Source organism: Tenrec ecaudatus, chromosome 4 (genome assembly GCF_050624435.1).
Source record: "Tenrec ecaudatus isolate mTenEca1 chromosome 4, mTenEca1.hap1, whole genome shotgun sequence".
NCBI classification, from domain to species: domain Eukaryota; kingdom Metazoa; phylum Chordata; class Mammalia; order Afrosoricida; family Tenrecidae; genus Tenrec; species Tenrec ecaudatus.
In genome coordinates, this window is record NC_134533.1 from 34,775,639 (window position 1) to 34,789,561 (window position 13,923).

The 13,923-nt window shown below is 47.4% G+C and overlaps 1 pseudogene; it reads left to right on the forward strand.

Moving 5' to 3' along the window:
* The first annotated feature begins 2,414 nt into the window (after positions 1-2,414).
* On the forward strand, positions 2,415-6,646 carry LOC142445780 (26S proteasome regulatory subunit 6A pseudogene; annotated as a pseudogene).
* The last annotated feature ends 7,277 nt before the right edge of the window (positions 6,647-13,923 follow it).

Consider the following 13,923-nt stretch of genomic DNA (forward strand, 5'->3'; position numbering starts at 1 on the left):
GTGACACTCATCTATGCCTGAGAAAGAACTTTAAATCAAGAAGTAAATTTATTTCAAGAAGAAATAACAGCCCAGTCCAACTCCAGCCAATGGGTCTGATGCTAACCAGACTCACATGGCTGAAGGCAGAAGCCGAGAGCAGGGAGATCACAGGTCTGTGGGTGCAGTCATGTGCATCCAAGGTCCATGGGAACATGACAGGGTGCCAACAGTTCCCAGGGTCAGGAGGCAGACACAAATTCCCAGCAAGCACGGAGAGAGGGACAAAAGGGAGAGACAGGAGCTCCCCCTGTCTCCCTTATTAAAAGGCCACACACCCAAGGAGGCATCACCTCCTTATTGGCAAGTTGGACTCCACCCCTCCCTCCACAGGTACTATCAAGTTGACACGGAATCTAACCACCATAGTAGCATTGAATGCAACCACATGGATGACCCTCAGGAGCGTAGCAAGAGAAAGAATGCCAGTCCAAAGGGGTATATTCTGTATGATTCTGTGAAAAAAAGCAAAACCGTAAAGATCGAAACAGACCGATGGTTCCCAGGGCCTGGAGGGAGTGAGGGTAAGGGGATGTGTAGGTGGTAGAACGGCTCCTTTTGTTGACTCTACTACTCTTATCACGGCTGTACCTGTTTTTGTTGTTGCTGCTGCTGCTGTGTGTCGTTGGGTCAATTCTGACTGAGAGTGAGTGTCTCATAGTGTGAGGTTGGCTGTCATCTCCACAGGGGCACATCTCGGGTCTTTTCTCCTGCAGAGCGGCTGGAGGGATGGAAGCACCTGCCCTTTGCTTGGCCCAAGACAAGCACTTAACCACTGAGCCACCCGGGCTCCTTAGATGACTGTGTATGCAGCTGTCTAAGTGTCTAGCTAGAACTGCCTCCTCTGTAATCAAAGGGTTGATTATACTGGTAGGTAAATTGCACCTGCTGGGAGAAGCGAGGTAGGTGTAGGTGCCGTGAGAACGGGTTCCTGGGCCAGACGTGGTTTGCACTAGACACAACCTCTACGATGCTGACCGACACGGGCTTTCCTTTTTAATCGCCTGCCCTCGTCTGGAAACATGAAGGCTAAATAAAGTGGATCCGGTCAGAATTTTTAAAACATCAACAACAGATCAAGGTGATGAGAACCTGTGATGCAGAAAAGTCCGGCAGATTCTACATTCCGTGGATGTTTGTCAAATACAGAAAGGATCATTCAAATTTTCCAAAGATCTGGCATTCAAGGTCTTTGCTCCTGGGTTCTCTGAACACTCCGGAGGTCACCCACAGCTTTCGAGGCCTTGAAATTTTATGCAGATTTTTCAGGTGCATGTGTGTAGGTATATTTCTTTCAGGAAGCGTGTTGGAGGTGAGACCTCCCAACCTTTGATAATGGTATCCAGGAAGACAATTAATGTCTCCTCAAGTTGCTCTTTTTGCCGACAAGCATAAGGGACACGGAAGGACAAATAGTGTTTGGGTGCATGAACTTCAGCTCTGGTGTGAGTTAGTGTGTCTGGTTCACTCTGTGTACACCTGTCTGTCTACAAGTGTCAGAGAGAGAGGGAGAGAGAGATCTTTGGGGCCTGCTTAAATATGTTAATGTCTTTGAGGGCATTTGGACACATGTAAAGAGCTCTTTAAATTCAAGGATTGTTTGTATCCTTACCTGGAATCATTTCCTACCTCGTCACCATATTTACGGGACAGAAAGTGAAAACATAGCTGTTCCCCACACTCCACCCCCATCACTCACCTCTTTCCCAGCTGTTGAGAAGAAATAAAAAGCACAGGACACTCCATTCTCCAGAAAACACGATCAGTTCCAATCCTGGTTGTTCAGGTCTCAAGGTGCCACTCAGTTTTTTTACTCACTGCCATCCAATGGATTCCTCCTCGTGGTGACCCTGCAGAACTGCCCCTGTGGGTTTCTGGGGTTTTATCTCTTTCCAGGAGTAGAAGCCCTCATCTTAGTCCCTTAAACAGACTGGTGATTTCAAACTGCTCACCCCACTGCTAGCAGCCCAACAGAGAGAATATCATCTCTCTTATTTACCCCCAGGCAAACACTGTGACCTTGGGTGTGTGCATGGACACGGTCTCTGTCAGCTGGACTAGGGAAGAAAGAATGTCATCTTTCTGTGGCCTTCGGTATAGTGCTTTGTAATTCCCACACCTTTGATAGCAGATTCCGATAGCCGCCCCAGCAACCCTGCAGGGGAAATAGCATATACTGGACTTGAACTCAGGTCGGAGGTTTGCAGCCATGCTCATTTGCTACATACTAACTGTGTGACATCAAGCAAGTAATTAGCCTCTGTTTCTTCATGTGTAAAATGGGAATCATAAGAGCATCTGGATCTTAGAGTTGCGGTCAGGATGCAACACAATATTGTAGATAAAGACTTTGGCACAGTATCTTGCTCGTAGTAATGGCTCAAGTATAGTTAGCTGTTGTGACTGTCGTTGTGGCTCATATTACAAAGCAGCCTCTAGGGCGGCTCTCAAAGATCCCCACTTCCTGGTCTTCAAGTCCATATGCACTCTCCTCCAACAGCGACTAAAACTGGGATTGGTGATTCCGTGGGAGAATTCTCACCCTCCAGATAGCCCCCCTCCCCTGAAGCCTGTGGCAAAAGTACATCAGCAGGAAGCTGCCAAAATTCAAGCTGATTTCGGGAGAGCACCTGGAGCGAGGAGGCTCCTAGCTGACATCAGATGGAACTTTACTGAAAGTAGAAAATGTCAGACAGATGTTTGCTTGTGTTTCCTTGACTGTTCAAAAGCATCTGACTATGTAGATTATAGAAAACTAACCAAACAACGAATCTCTTGTGAAGAATAGGAATTTCAGAGCGTTTACTGTACTCAACAGACCCTGTGCACGGACCGAGAGGCGGTCGTCAGAACAGGGAAATACTGCATAGTTAAAATCAGGACAGGTGTGTGTGTCAGGGTTGTATCCTTTCACCATCTAATCCAAGGCCGTGGACTACAGGAAGAAGAATTTGGTATCAGATGGAAGAGAGGCTCGTTGAAAACCTCAGCTATGCAGAAAACACAACCGTGCTTACATCTCAACTTGAAGACAGTCGAAATCCACACAATTGGACGAATAGACAACATCATGATAAACAAGAGAAAAGATGGAAATTGTCAAGGATTCCATTTCACTTGGATCCAAAAGCAAGGCTCAGGGAAGCAGCCTGCCAAACGTCCAACAATGGATTGCTTTGAGCCCCCTACTGCCTAAGACCTCTTTAACGCTTTGAAGTGGAAGGTGCCCTGACCCAAGCAGGGATCATTTCAATCACCTCAGATGTATGTGAAAGTGGACATTGAATAGTGGAGGCTGCAGAAAAAAGTGATGCCTTTGAATGACAGTGCAAGTGAAGAATGTTGACAGACCGCTGGACTCTCGGAAGAACTAAGAGTCTGAGAAGAAGTACAAGTACAATGCTCCCGAGAATCCAGGGTGGCGAGGCTTGGTCTCGCTCACTTTGGACATTTTATCATACAGGCCGGTCCCGGAAAAGGACATCACGCTCGGTAAAGTGGAGGGCCAGGGAGAAAGGAAGGTCCTGAATGAGACGTAGTAACACAGTGGCTCAAGCAGAACACTGTTTGTGAGGACAGCACAGGACCATGCAGCGTTTCATTGTGTTACACATAGGTGTGTGTTGGCACCTAACAACACATATGTTTGCAACCAACGCATCTGACACACAACCGCCACTGCTCCGTCCGTGGAGGCTCGTGTGTTGCTATGATGCTGAGCAGGTTTCAGTAGGACTCCCAGCCTAAGAGGGACTGGGGAAAAAGGAGCCAGCTATTTGCTTCTGAAAACTGGCCAAAGCAAACTTGACAGGTCCCCACAGAACATTATTGGGCTCACCATCAGGGGGCATCAATCACTGACCGAGGACGTCATGTGGGGTGCGATCGAGGATGAGCAAGAGCAAGGCAGACAGACCCTCAGCGAGGCAAATTGGCACTGTCACCGCAATGATCGCCTTAATCGGGGGTCTCAAACCAGTCCGTTCTGGTTGGACACCCTACTGAGGATTTGCTCTTCCACTTCAAACCTACATTGTAACTAGATCCCCCAGGTGGTTATGATAGACCCCTTTGGGGTGGAAACACACTTTCTCAACAGGGTCCAAACAGGAGAAACCTATTTGAAACTCTGATTCAGACACTCATCAGACAGTGGCAGGAACTCAGCAGCAGCTACCTACATGTATCTATCTATCTATCTATCTATCTATCTATCTATCTATCTATCTATCTATATCATATGTCAATTCCATTGCATACCAACCCTAGACAGGGTTTCTAAAACTATAAATCCTATGGGAGCAAAAAGGCTCTTCTTCCTCCTGAAGACTGACTGGTGGGTTTGAATCTCAGACTTTGTAGTTAGTAGTCCAATGCCCAGTCAACAGTAAAGCCAGAGTACCTGACACCAAAGTCACTGCCATCTAGTCGATGCCCGCTCATAGCGACTCAATTGGACAGAGTACAATTGCCCTATGAGTTTCCAAGACTGTAACTGCTTACCGGAGGAGGAAGCCTCATCTTTCTCCTGGGGAGCGGCTGGTGGTTTCAAACTGTCGACCTTGAAGATAGCAAGCAGCCCAACACATAACCACTTTTGCATTTAATTGCATTAAAGACTTGGGACCTTTAAGTGAGGGGTGAGCAATTACCAGGAAACTGCAGAAGATTAAAGCTGCAGAAGAGCCTACCATTCTCCCAATGATCTTACCTCCTGGTATTCACTCTCTTCAACAGCCCCCTCCCCTTGAGTGTGAGCTGGACCTAGTAATGCCATTCTAACAAATATTGTTGTCACTGGGTGCTATTGAGTCAGTTCTGGTTCACAGCGACCCTACGTACAACCGAATGGAACACTTCCTGGTCCTGCGACATCTCACAATTGTTCTTATGTTTGAGTTCATCGGTACAACCCCTGTGTCAATCCATCGTGTATAGGGCCTTCCTCATTTTCACTGCACCTCTACTTTACCAAGCATGACATCTTTCTCTAGGGGCTGCTCTCCCATGGGAACATGCCTGAAATATGTGAGACAAAATCTTGCCATCCTTGCCTTGAAGGAACATCTGGTTGTACTTCTTCCAAGACAGATTTGTTTGTTCTTTTGTAGGTCGATGGCATCTTTATATACTTTGCCAGCACCGTAATTCAAATGTATTGATTCTTCTGTGGTCTTCCTTATTCAACATCCTACTTCCACATACATGTGAGGCAATGGACATCTAGAAGGTGGCAAAAGCAATGGAAAGGCACTTCCAAGATGATGTCACCAAAAGACTCAGGCTTCCGAGGATCCAGTGACTCGGCAGGAGAAAAGGATGACCGTGGGAGATGAGGCTGAGCAAGATGGAATCGGGGAGGGGGTGCTCAAAATGTCCACGGAGGAGATCATTCAGCGCACACGGCTGCTGGACAGTGAGATCAAGATCATGAAGAGCCCGGTGCTGGGAGTCACCCAGGAGCTGCAAGCCATGAAGGACAAGATCAAAGAGAACAGTGAGAAGATCAAAGTGACAAGACCCTGCCGTACCTGGTCTCCAAGGTCATCGAGCTGCTAGATAGTGATCCCAATGACCAAGAAGAGGATGGTGTCAGTATCGACCTGGACTCCCAGAGGAAGGACAAATGTTCAGAACCTCTACCCGGCAAACATACTTCCTGCCTGAGATTGGGTTGGTGGATGCCGAAAAACTGAAGCCCGGAAACCTGGTAGGTGTGAACAAAGACACTTATATAATCCTGGAGACCCTGCCTACTGAGTATGACTCAAGACTGAAGGCCATGGAGGTGGACAAGCGGCCCACAGAGCAGTACAGTGACATCGGGGCCTGGACAAGCAGATCCAGGAGCTGGTAGAGGCCATCGTCCTGCCAATGAACCACAAGGAGAAGTTTGAGAACTTGGAGATGAAGCCTCCAAAGGGGGTGCTGATGTACGCTACCCCCACCCGCCCACACCCACCCACCCACTGCCCCCACCCTGCACCAGGAAGACGCTGCTGACCAGAGCGTGCGCTGCACAGACTAAGGACACCTTCCTCCAGCTTGCCGACCCCCGGCTGGTGCAAATGTTGATTGGGGATGGTGCCAAACTGGTGCGGGATGCCTTTGCGCTGGCCAAGGACAAAGCACTGTCTATCATCTTCATGGACCAGCTGGACGCCATCGGCACTTTGACAGTGAGAAGGCCAGGGACCGGGAGGTGTGGAGGAGGATGTTGAAGCTCCTGAACCAGCTAGATGGCTTCCAGCCCAACTCTCAAGTCAAGATTATTGCAGCCACCAACAGGGTGGACCTCCTGGACCCTGCCCTGCTGTGCTCGGGGTGTCTAGACCACAAGATTGGGTTCCCGATGCCCAATTAGGAAGCCCGGGCCAGGATCATGCAAATCCATTCCTGTAAGATGACCGCCAGTCTTGGTGTGAACTATGAGGAGCTGGCCCGCTGCATGGATGACTTCAACGGGGCCCAGTGCAAGACCTTCTGTGTGGAGGTGGGTATGATCACGCTTCACAGGGGTGCCACGGAGCTCACCCATGTGGACTACATGGAGGGCATCCTGGAGGTCCAATCCAAGAAGAAAGGCAACCGGCAGTACTATGCCTAACGGCTGCCAGGCCACTGCCCGGCCTACTAAACAAAGCAATAAAGATGGCTTCTGGTCCCCCACCCCCCCAAAAATAAAAAAGACTCAGGCTTCCATATTTGGACTCTTCCTCTCAAACTCTCTCACTTTCCAGCCGCTATGTGATGACAGCCCTCTGAAGAGGCACAAGGAACAAAGCCTGACGTCATCAGCCAGTGAGGAACTAGGGTCCTTCCCCCAACAGCCTGAAAAGGACGAATTCTGCCACCAATCACATGGGTGACCTTGGAAATGGATCCTTTCCCAGTCAAATCATCAGAGGAGATCACAACCCTGACTGGCCCCTTGACCTTGACTTCACAGGAGACCAGATTCCTGACCTAGAAAAACTATAAGATGATAACGGTGTGTTGTTTTAAGCCACTATGTTTTGAGGTAGTTTGTTACACAGCTGTAGATAACTACAACAAAGCCTTCAGCTGACCTTGAGTCTGGGAACACTGGACATCATTGAACTTCATTTAGTTTGAGGAAGGTGGTGTGAGAGAATCATCAGTACTTGAGTCTGCTGTGAGCATTGTGTTTTGATGATCCCATTTAGTCTGCAGCACAATCTCTGAGTTCGATCATAGTATTCCTTTGGCACAGATGGGGAATTTGAGACTATGAGAAGTTAGTGACTGTCTCAACATAACCACGTTACCTCCTGCCACCCAAACAACTCCAGTTCATACAATAATGTGTTCGCAGCTAGAGAGCCGCCACGGCTTAGAACCTCAAACAGCAGTTGATTTATGTGACAGTACAGTAGAGCTCCCCAAGAGTTGTCAGGGTGCCTCTAGTTCTTGTAGTCCCCCCCCCCCCGCCAACGTTGAGCGGGGGAGTTCTCCCAGATAAAAAGGAAGGCCAGTCTAGAGCTGCCAAACGTGTACCTTTTTTTTTTTTTCAATTGTCAACCCAATCGACAGAGAAACGCTGCGGGGAGCCAGCAGCATTTTGTAATTCACGTTTAATAAAGTTCCTCGCTGGTGGAAGAGAGATCCACTGACCTTTATTAATGACAACCTGACACTTTGTGAAAAGACAGACATTTTTGCCCCCTCGTTTAATAAAAGTGTAGTGTGTAATTTGCTATGTATTTTAGTGTCTCAGTTTTACTGCCTCTGAATGAAGCAGTCAGTGCCCCTCACAGGGGATTTTTCACATATGACTGGTCAGGGGACCAAGGAGCGATCCTGTGAAAAGGAATTTCACCTGCAGTTGATCAAGAGACCCATTTATCCAGTTTTTACCACGGTTCCTGATTCTTCCTCTTCGCAATTGCAAAGGAAAAAACTAATTAGGTGGATTCATCAACTGTATAACTCTCCTTTAATGTATCAGCTTAAGGGGAAATGCTGTCATCGAGCTGCATAGATTGAAAGTTTCCAGTACAGTACACAATTCTGTGATGAGGTTGAAGTGCAAATTAGAATTCAATGACTATATATATATATATATATATATATATATATATTATCCCAGTAATATATTTACAGTGACTCTAAGTTGGTATGTAATATTTGGATATATATATATAAAAAGAATCCGACTCATTGCCATCAAGTTGATTCCCAGTCATTATGACCCTGTAGGACAGGGCAGATCTGCTTCTGTGGATTTCCAAGACTGGAAATTGTTACAGGAGTAGAAAGGCTAATTTTTCTCCTGTAGAGTAACTGGTAGCTTCAAATTGTTGACTTTGTGCTTAGTAGCCCAACTCCTGATTCACTAGGCCGAAGGGCTCCTTATTTGGATACATAGAATTTAATAAAATCATCTGAGTAGATATATGTATATATGCATATGTGAATGTTGTGTGAATATATATCTATCTCCCACTACCATTGAGCAGATTCCAATTGAGAGTAATCTTACACCAGGTTGTCATAAATCTTTACTGAAGCAGATAGCTTCATCTTTGTGACCGTGGGTTTGAAGCCCCACCCTTGCAGTTAGCAGCCCAGCACCTAAAGCAAGCAGTCTTCAGGAAGTTTCAAGAGGGGCGGGGGGGGGGGGACCATTGCTTTAATTCCATTCTCCCACAAGCTTCATGAAATCTTTTTGGGTTTTTTATATTATAGGATCTCTGGTGGTGTAGTGGGTTTCAGATTGGGCTGCTGACCATAGGTTAGCAGTTCGAAACCACCAGCCACTCCAAGGGAGAAAACTGAGGCTTTCTACTCTGGTGAAGATCGACAGTCTCTGAAACCCACAGCGGTCGTTCCCCTCTGTGGTGAAGGGCCGCAAGGAGATGGAATTGCCTCAGTGGCAGTGAGTGTGGCCTGAGAGTCTTTGTTTGTTTGGTTGGTTGTCTTTGCCTTTTTAATGACCCCACTCACCTGCTGACTTGGGCACCCGTTAAACCACGAGTTTCAGAGTCGATGCGGGTCTGGAAGTGTTCAATGGCTGAAGTCTGGAGGATCACCAGGCCTTTCTTCCTCATCGCCACTGGGTTAAACATTTACACCAACCAGGAACAATCCACTCAAAAGTTAATTTCTTCTCTTGTGGCTGGCGCTTGGTCCTCACAACCTCACAACCTAACTTCTGAGCAGTGCTGCTCTGGATGAGATTGTTTGTGAATGAGCGCAGGACACCTTCGCGGCCTTTGTATCCGAGGTCATGGTACGTCTTGTTGAAGATCACCGACTAAAGACGATTTTTCCTTCCAGGTTTTTGCACCTGATTAGTTCTGCCTCAAAGACTGGGGAACCTCATCTTCTAGACACCCCCTTCCGTTGGCAGTTACACACAAGGAATGCTGGAAAGGCCAACAACTTGTTCTGTAGGTATCCATCACAGTGAAAGCAATCCGTTGACGGGAAAGTGACTCGACTGTCGTGTTTTCCGTGTTACAAATGCACCAGGGAGTTACGCATCGTGTCAAGAAGCTGGGGGGTAAGGAGGTGAGCGAATTGGAAAGAAAACATGATTTTCAACCACTTGCTCCCTTTGGCATTTGAATTCAAAAGAGAGCTCAGCAGGGAGGAAGATCTCCACTCTGAAGAGGGAAATGTCCATAGAATCAGTCAACAAGCCAGGAGCCGTGGGAGATGGGCAGTCTGGGCCAGAAGGAAGGACTGCAGCAGAGCTAGGTCTGATTCCCTTCCCTGAGGAACAGGCTCTTTCCTGGACAAACAGGTAAGCCGCAGACGTGAATAAGAGCCTGCGTGAAACCCATCTGGAAACTAAAGCGATTTACATTTTTAATCTGACATTACGGGGGCATTTTCCCTGCACTTCCAGAACTCCCCCTTAATAATTGAAGTTGTTTTTCTCAGGGCACTGCAGCCTACTTCTTTTACACACCTCTACTCTCTCAGCTAGGTTCTTTGGACTCGATTGATTTTCGTGTTTCAAAGCTTGATGTGGGGCACTGTCTGATTGCCTTATCTGGGGCTCATGCTCTGGGGGGCGTGGGGTTTGTGGCTCCAGTTTGGGGTGGGGTAGGGAGATGTTTTGTAGTTTTGTAGTTTTTTTGGCTGAGCTTTTAGGTGGGAATGAGGGAGCAAAAGGGACAAGGAAGGGAAGTGATTTTACACTTGTCAAACCCCTTCAACACACATCCTTAAAGCACACTGGAATGACAGGCAGTATTCCCTTCTGCCAGGCACTGACCCAGCTCCTTACATGATGAGGTGCACACCCCTATGTTGGCATTTAAGCCAGAACCTGGGTAGGAGCCTGAACGTCTCGTTCCCCTTCTATCACTCTCAGGATAAGTCACCAAGCCTTGCAGGTCCTCTCCACTTAATGTCTCCTGCATCCAATTCCCATCCCTTTCCCTCGTGCCCTTCCATGAGTTCAGACCCCAGGAACCTTTACCTGCGGTAAAGGGGAACCTTTACCTCATACTGACCTTCTTACATCTTGGCATGCATCTGCTCAATCTGCTTAAATTCCTCCTCTGCCCCCGACGGCCTGTATTACACACCTATCTTCTCATGAGCTGCTGTAACATGTGTGAGGGGTGGCTTTATATGTATCAACTTGGCCAGGCTAAAAGACAGCTGTCCTCAAGCAGTTTCTAAGATGGGACAACCGAATTCCCAGTGACTTAATCCAACAATCATCTGGATGTTACGGGAAGGTATTGAAACGTAACCTGTGGATGTAGTGAACAGCAGTAGTCTGTTGACTTCAAGCAAGGAGATGATCCTGGACAAAGTGGTGGACTTCACTCAAAGCTCCCAAGAGAGCAGAAGTGGAGCAAAGTTGGCCTTAAGGCTTTCCTGTTGACTATTGCCTGAGGTCCCCGACTGCTGGTCCTCCAAGCTACCTTACACAATTTAGATTGGCCAGCTCCCACCATCTATCTATCTATCTATCTATCTATCTATCTATCTATCTATCTATCTATCTATCTATCTATATCCTGTTGGTCTGTTTCTCTGGCAAACCCTATCCAGATCAATGCAGGGTCCAAAGATGAGGAGAGAGGGTAAAGATGAGACCAGAGAGGTGGGCAGAAGCTTTGGGGCATGCTAAGGTGTCTAGTTCTATCTATCAGCAGCGGAAAGTCACAGTTGGGGTTGCAGTTACTAATAATCCAAGTCTGGCCATGCTCCTTGGCCATGTGCCCTTGAGGAGATGACGTCCCCTTTCTGAGCTGGTCTCTTCAACTATAAAATGGGGTGAAGCACCTGTGAGGCCAGTACTACTGTGAGGGATCAATGAGATGGTGCAGAGCCTCCTGCTCTGCACGGATTAAGCCTCCCAGTATTTACAGCAAATATTATCAAATACAACTCATCCAACACTTCTCACAAGAAGCCCTCCATAACCCCTCAGTAAGCCCATTTCCATGTACTATGGTAACACCATGTATTAATTCCTGTTTGTAGGATTTATGAGTCCCCATCTTACTTGCCTATTAACGCCTTATCTCCCTTAGCACACCATAACCTCCCTAAGACCAGGAACTATGCTGACACTTGGCAATCACTCCGTCTATGTTTATGGAATGAATGCATACTGTAGATCACCTTCATACTTTGATTCACATGATCTCTTTTGTCTTTGAAGACTAAATGAAGAGAAAGTATCAGTCTCCTCACTCCACAGTTGAAAAAAGAAACAAAGCAGGAGACTCAGAGATGTCAAGCATCTTGCCCAATGTTCCATCAATAGAAAGTAGGCTGTGACTTGATCTCAAATCTCCAAACGAACTATTTTCCAATCTAATGCCTCCCCAGAGTCAATCTGGATAGTGGAGAAGCTGTGAGCAGTAACACCTTCCTCAAACGACCTTTCCAGAGCTCGACTTGTGTTTTCACAAAGCTTCAGGAAATTTTGAAGGGAAGGAGGAACATATTTCAGCTGGAAAAATAATAGGGAGTCAGAAATCAACCCCAATCCCACCAGCAATAATAGCTCCAGGAAAGCAAGGCTCCCTACCCAAGAAGAACTCTACTCCAGAATACACATCATAGAGTCACCTTGGCAAGGATGTTGGCCTCGTGGCCAAGCCAGAAGAGAGAGCAAATTGGAAAGGGAATTCGAGAGAGGACATCTGCCCAGGCTAGTCCATCCAAGGAATGCCAACCCAGCCCGCAACACGCAGCTTCCTGCCACATAACTGTGGGCCGACCACAGCACAGCATCACAGCAGTGACAACGAAACTTTCCAAGGGGGAAACGATCAGGCCATGGTAATGCTAGAAACTGTGCACCTAGGCCAGTTGGCGCCAATCTCAAGCACAGTGCCAATAGAGCCAATGTTGAGCTTGACGCTAGTATGGGCCAGCTGGCTTTGTACTGAGTGTGTGTTTGTGTGTGTGTGTGTGTGTGTGTGTATGGGGGGGAGGGGTTGTTCCACGATCACTGGCTTCATTTCTCAGTCCTCCTACCAATACTTGAAAACAAGATTGGGTAAAGGAGTGTGGAAGGCCCAATGCCAATCTCAACAATCAAGGCTGCATTGAGTCAGCTAACTGTCCCAAGACTAAACCATGCCTGGACCAGCTGGTAAATAGTGCTGAGCACCCTCAGTGCCCCCTCCCAACCCTCAGCCCGCATCACCCCAGCTACTTCCGTCCCTCAAGGAGGCCTTTGGACCTTCTAGGGATCTGGTGGCCACATAGAAATGAAACACTGGCTCAGCCGGGTACCACTTCCACTTGATTGCTGTCTTTTTGTTGCTGTTGCTGATGTGTGTGTTAAGAGACCCCTAACTCTGTGCTGTGGCAGAGCTGAACTGCTCCGCAGGGTTCCTTGGCTGTAACCTTGACAGAGGAACCCTGGTGGGACAGTGGTTAAGGGCCGGACTGCATCAGCAACTCCAAGGAGAAAGATGGGTTGTTTCCATAGGGTTTACTGCCTTGGATATCACATTGGGTGTGCGTGGTAGTTACATAAGTTGGTGTCAATTTGGGACTCGAGAGGATTAAGAGTGTAGGGGTGGAGTCTAGCCTGTCAATCAGATCATAACCAACAAGGCCTCTGTGTGAGCATGGCCTGTGATCTCCCTGCATTTGCCGTCATTACATGTGTTTCGTGAGTCTGAAGAGGACTTTATTGATTGGTATCAGACTAATGGGCTAATATTGGACTTATGGACTTGATCTGGTCTGGGCTGGGATGTTTTCTCATTATTCAATTGCTCTCATATATAAGACCTCTTTTTGATTCACATGTAAGTCTCTATGAATTTGTTTCTCTCGTCTACACAGACTAACGCAGGATGGCTTTATTCTCACCTATGGGGTCACTGTGAGTTGGCTGCAATTTGACAGCAATGGGTTTTAATTGCCAGGCAGATCCCCAGGCCTGGTTTTTTGTTTGTTTGTTTTGTTTTCCCAGAGTGCTGCTGACTGCTTTCCAACCACCAAATTCTTGGTTCTCAACTGAGCACAAACCATTTGTGCCACTCAGACCCTTTATCTTTTGAAGATTCTTCCTGACGACAGTGCCAGTAAATGCCGAATAACATGTTGCCTTCGGTGAATCTGCTGCAAACCCTTTTTAGAGTATTGAAAAGCACGCACGTGACTTTGAGGACTAAGGTGCACCTGATGGAAGCCATGGGATTCTCCATTGCCCTGGAAGCATTTGCTAATTGGGTAGTGACTACAGCAGACTGAAGAAGAACCCATGCATTTGAGTCAGGTGCGGCTGAGAAATACTGAAAGTAACGTGGAGTCCTAAAAGAACAAACTGATCTGTGTTGGAAGAAGTAAAGGGCAGAGTGCTCCTTAGAGGCTAGGATGGCGAGACTTCACCTGACGTACTTTGGACATATTGTCGGGAGAGACCAA